The sequence below is a fragment of the Microcaecilia unicolor genome, chromosome 8, assembly GCF_901765095.1.
Source record: "Microcaecilia unicolor chromosome 8, aMicUni1.1, whole genome shotgun sequence".
NCBI lineage: Eukaryota > Metazoa > Chordata > Amphibia > Gymnophiona > Siphonopidae > Microcaecilia > Microcaecilia unicolor.
In genome coordinates this window covers 183,953,738-183,959,737 of record NC_044038.1, presented here as the reverse complement: position 1 = coordinate 183,959,737, position 6,000 = coordinate 183,953,738, and positions in this window count along the sequence as shown.

Genomic DNA, 6,000 nt, shown 5'->3' with positions numbered 1-6,000 from the left:
AGATATGTCATCCCACCAGTACAACCCTGATGACTTGGTAAGGAGCTAAAATTAACTGAACTGTGTATTTTGCAGAATTCTAAAAATAAACTGAACATGACATATTATTAATGAGCAGAATAATTCTTCCAGAGAAAGCAATACTTGTTGTAAACCTCTAGGCAGCATCAGTCTTTGACAAGCACATTCTGCTACCCTGTCCTGTTCTGTTTCCCTCCCTTCCTTCTCCTTTTCCTCAGTGTCTCTTCTCCTTATACACCTTACACAAGCTCTGTGCTGGTTATACCTCTCTTTGCCCATCATTTAAGTTTCGCTTTGATTCCACCTTCTTTTCTGTAGGAATCCTCTGTGTTTATCTCTTATGTTATTAAATTCTGTCATTGTTCTTGTCCCCATCACCTCGGGAGGGTATTCCAAGCATCCAGCACTCTTTCCATGGGAAAAATATTTCCTGATGTTTCTTTGAAGTTTATCTTCCTGCAGCTTCATTTCATGTCCTCTAGCTCTACAACTTCCCCATCTTTCAAAAAAAAAAAAAAAAAAATATATTAATACCTTTCAAGTATTTAAGCATCTGTAGCATCTCCCTTGTTGTCTTCTAGGTATTCAAGTGTTCAAGCCTCTTCTCATACATCTTCTAGTGCAGACCTCTGAATTTCTTTCAGTCTTTTTAAATCCTTGGTGAGATAAAGAGGGGCATAATCGAAAGGGGTGTCCAAGGTTTCCTGAGGACGTCCTCGCAGGTCGTCCCAGCGAAGGGGCAGGGAAACCCGTATTATTGAAACAAGATGGGCGTCCATCTTTCGTTTCGATAATACGGTCAGGGACGCCCAAATCGCAAAATTTAGGTCGACCTTAGAGATGGTCGTTCTTTGAGATGGTCGTCCCCGATTTTGGGCGATAATGGAAACCGAGGACGCCCATCTCAGAAACGACCAAATCCATGCCATTTGATCATGGGAGGAGCTAGCATTCGTAGTGCGCTGGTCCCCCTCAAATGCCAGGACACCAACCAGGCACCCTAGGGGGGCACTTCAGTGGACTTCATAAATTGCTCCCAGGTGCATAGCTCCCTTACCTTCTGTGCTGAGCCCCCCATACCCCCCCAAAAAAACCACTCCTCACAACTGTACACCACTACCATAGCCCTAAGGGGTGAAGGGGGGCACCTACATGTGGGTACAGTGGGTTTCTGGTGGGTTTTGAAGGGCTCACATTTACCACCACAAGTGTAACAAGTAGGGGGGTGAGCCTGGGTCCACCTGCCTGAAGTGCACTGCACCCACTAAAACTGCTCCAGGGACCTGCATACTGCTGTCAGGGAGCTGGGTATGACATTTGAGGCTGGCATAGAGGCTGGCAAAAAATATTTAACAAGTTTTTTTTAGGGTGGGAGGCGGTTAGTGACCACTGGGGGAGTAAGGGGAGGCCATCCCCGATTCCCTCCGGTGGTCATCTGGTCAGTTCGGGCAACTTTTTGAGGCTTGGTTGTAAGAAAAAATGGGCCAAGTAAAGTCGCCCAAGTGCTCATCAGGGACACCCTTCTTTTTTCCATTATCGGTCGAGGACGCCAATGTGTTAGGCACGCACCAGTCCCACCTTCGCTATGCTTCCTACACCCCCCCGTGAACTTCGGTTGTCCCCGCAACGGAAAGCAGTTGAGAACGCCCAAAATCGGCTTTCGATTATACCGATTTGGGTGACCCTGGGAGAAGGACGCCCATCTCCCAATTTGTGTTGAAAGATGGGCGCCCTTCTCTTTCAAAAATAAGCCTGAAGGCCTCTAAAAGTGAACAAGGGATTCCATGTGAGGCTTCACCAATGACTATTACAGCCTCCTTTCTGCTGGCTATGCCTCTCTCTATGTAGACTAGCATCGTCCTGGCTTTGGCTACTGCTTTCTCACATTGTTTTATCACCTTGAAATGTTTAGACACTACTCCCCGACATTTAAAACTATTTAACTGGCCAGGAACAGCTCCTGGTCAGTATAGAGCGTTTAAGTGACTAACTGCGGATATTCAGCTGGAGATTAACTAACCAGCTATACTGTACAAGATAGCCAGATAGGCACAGATATTCAGCTCCAAATTGGCTATGCTAAGTGGTCAAAATAGGTTGCTTAAATATCAGCCTGTGACTGCTAAAAGGTTTACCAATTAGCGCTGAATATCAGCTCAGCTGGTTAACTTTTTAGCAGCCAAAATAAACTTGGATATTCAATGCCGGTCACTGGAAATGGCTCGGCATTGCATATCTGGGGTCAGCACTGATTGTGGCACTTATTCAGCTTGCATATCGGCTCCTATGACTCCGAGGACCCTTTCCTGGTCCATTCATATCAGCCTTTCTCCTCCCGTATATACAGCTTCGCTGGATTTCTCACCTAAACTAAAATGCATCACTCTGCAATTCTTCATAGTAAAACTTAACTGTGAAGAATTAGCCCATAGTTTGAATTCTTCTGGGTCACTTCTCATGTCGTTTGTGCCCTTTGGGGTGCTGACTTGGTTGAAAATCTTCATGTCATCCGCAAGAAAGCAAACTGTCCCTTCTATCTTTTGGCAATATGGCTCACAAAGACATTGAACAGCACCCATGAGGCACTCCATTACTCACCAGTCTTTCTTCTGAGTGAATTTCATTTATTATTATTACTAGTAAAAAAGCCCCGTTTCTGACACAAAAGAAACGGGCGCGGTTTTCCTCGGAGTGTGTATGTTTGAGAGAGTGTATGTAAGAGTGACTGTGTGTGAGAGAGAGAGTGAATGTGCGAGTGTGTGTGTGTAAGAGAGAGTGAGTCTGGGTGCGAGTGTGTCTGTGAGAGAGTGTGTGTGTGAGAATGAGAGTGTGTGCAAGTGCGTATGTGAGACACAGTGTGAGAGAGAGAGTGTGTTTCACACAGATACAGTGTGTGCGAGAGAGAAAGTGTGTTTGTGAGACACAGACTCTCTATGAGACTGAGTGTATGAGGCCAAGAGAGTGTGTGAGTGACTGTGTGACACATAGAGAGTGAATGTGATACAGTGTGAGACATAGAGTGGGTGAGAGTGAGAGAAAGACATTGACTGTGAGAGAGAGAGAGAGTGTGTGTGTGTGACAGAGATACCTCCCCCCTCTTTCTGGTGTCAGCCCCCCCCCCCCCTCTCTGGTGTCTGAGCGTTACTGTGCAGGACGCTGAGCTCTGGCTGTGCTTCAAGGAACTGACCAATCCTATTTAATAGAATGCAGCTCCAACATTCTGAAGCCGAGAAACCTTGTGAGGTTGGTCACTTCTGCTTGTGACGAACCCGGAAGTACGTGATGTCAGTTCAGGAGATGGATACAGAGAGCAGGAATGCCTCAGCCATGCAGTCAGCTTCAGAATGTTGGAGGTGCGTTTTATTATATAGGATTTGTTACATTTGTATCCCACATTTTCCCACCTTTATGCAGGCTCAATGTGGCTTACATATAACCGTTAACGGCGTTAACCGATTCCGGTCTGAACAAGATAATTGGCCAAGATGGCAACCGGACTAGCCGCATCCGAATGAGCTCCAGGCCACGGCCTCAGAACCTGGTGAAATGACACCGGGTGGTGAGCAGCGAAGCGGCGATCATAACCATTCTGATCGGTGAAAACCAGGTGGAGTCATCAGGAGACATCACCACACCTCCAGAGTAGGGAAAGGCAGTGGTGTACCGGGGGGGGGGGGCGGTGGGGGGGTCCGCCCCGGGTGCACGCCGCTGTGGGGTGCCGCGTGCCGGTCAGCTTCTTTCGTTTCCATGCTCCCTCTGCCCCAGAACAGGAAGTAATCTGTTCCGGGGCAGAGGGAGCATGGAAACGAAGGAAGCTGACCGGCGCGCGGCACCCCCCCCCAGCGGCGTGCACCCGGGGGGGGCTCTTTCGCCGGGGTGGGGGGTGTCCTTTCACCGGGGGGGGGTCACGCTGCACCGGGGGGGGGGGGGGCGCATCGGCGATCCGCCCCAGGTGTCAGCCCCCCTAGGAATGCCACTGGGGAGAGGCAAGCGAACCTCTCCCCTTGGATGACCACGCAGGGCCTACCTGACGGCGATCACAGCCCAGCTCTACCTCCTGCCCGACTGGCCACCTGAAATTGAACTCCCAGAAGACCACACAGGGCCAACCCGATGGCGATCACAGCCCAGCTCTACCTCCCGCCCGACTGGTCAGCTGAAATTGAACCCGCTCACCAGCCCGACCGAGATAAGGGAGGTGAACGAACCTCCCCGAACCGGTGACCACACGATTGCGACCTGACCATACCCACCTCCGGCACAACAGTAGCCCTGCATCAACAGCACTAGAAGCAGCCGAAGCCCGGTAAGTGACCGCTTCCATTCCCTACCTACCCCGGAGTGGCGTTCACCCGACTAGCCCTCCCCCACCTGCCTGCCCATCTGGAGCCAAGTGAAAAGACCGGGTCACTCCAAGCCGTGGTTCATGCGGCTGCGCGATTCCGGCCCTGTGCCAGGCACTACCACCTCACTGCCTGCCCGCCGGACCCTGGCCAGCAATATGGGATGAGGGATCGTGTCCAGCGTGAAAACAGACCCAAATGAGACTGTTAGGACCGCCAAGGATTCGGCCGACGGTGCCCACGACCCGGGCTGACTGGAGGTGTGGGGGGAGTGAAGAAGTGGAGGCAATGCGGTGGAGGAGATCGGGGCCGTCTACTGAGGCCCAGAACACAGGGCGCAGCCAACACTACTGCCTTCTCCCCAGTCCTTATCGTCGCCCACAGGAAATAGTTAAACAGGCCCACTACCTCACCCACTGCCACAGATCTCAGTATTCAAGGAGATCCTTGCCCTGAGGAAACACCTCTGCACACCTGACTGAACTTGGGGTCTCCCTTAACCCCCACCCAAACCACTGACACAGCATCCAGAACCACGGAGTCTCTATACCCTGGAGCATCACTCCCGTACATCTGACCATGCATAAACTCAAGGAGGGGAGATGGACAGTGATTGACCCTGAGTTAACTCCAACACAACCCTAAACAACTAAATACCCCTACCTACCCAGCTATTTGCTCGTCCTGGACCACAACCACCACTCTGGGGACCACTACATCCAATCATCAATACAGCTCTAGGACCGCACATCTAACTGTGAGTAAACCAGTCATTCTAAGCAATCAACCCGCTCAACATAACAACAGAGTAACAAACACACTCTAGACCACACAAACACCATCCTATGAACAAGGACCAACATCACAACCACCATACCCGATCATCTAACAACCCAAAACGAAATAACACCAAAATGAACACCACCAAATTGCTCCTAATGATTTACTCACTATCCCTAATTCACCACACACTAACCACCCCCCTCACGAACACCAACAACATACACACATTACGCAAACTCAATAGACTACCCAGATACAAACCTCACCAGAATAACAATAACCAAAACAATGGAAGAATTACCATACGTGGACAAAATCAATACAAAGGAAAGAAAGGACACAATTAACCCACACTACAGGAGAATAGACAACTAATGAAAATCAACACAACCTCGAACCCAGCTGAACCCTACCAAACAATCCAAGTGGAATACATAAATGCCAGATCAGCAGTTCACAAAACAACAATAATAACAGATTGGATCACGGCAGACAACCTTGATCTACTATTCATCAGCGAAACCTGGATCCACGATCATAAGGACCCCATAATTTTAGACCTATGTCCCCCAGGCTACAAGATCACTCACTGGACAAGAAAAGAAAAGAAAAAACAGGAGGAGGCATAGCACTAATCTACAGATCCCACTTCACCGTAACAACAACAGCTGAATCTATAACACCACAACTCGAAATCGCCTCAGTTAGAATCCACCGTACTACCTTACTTGACCACCTAAACATTGTCTTGTTTTATAGACCACCAGGTAACTGGCATAAATGCCAACCATACTTCATGGATTTCATATCAAATACCTGTGTATCTAACTCTAATTTACTTATAATTGGAGAC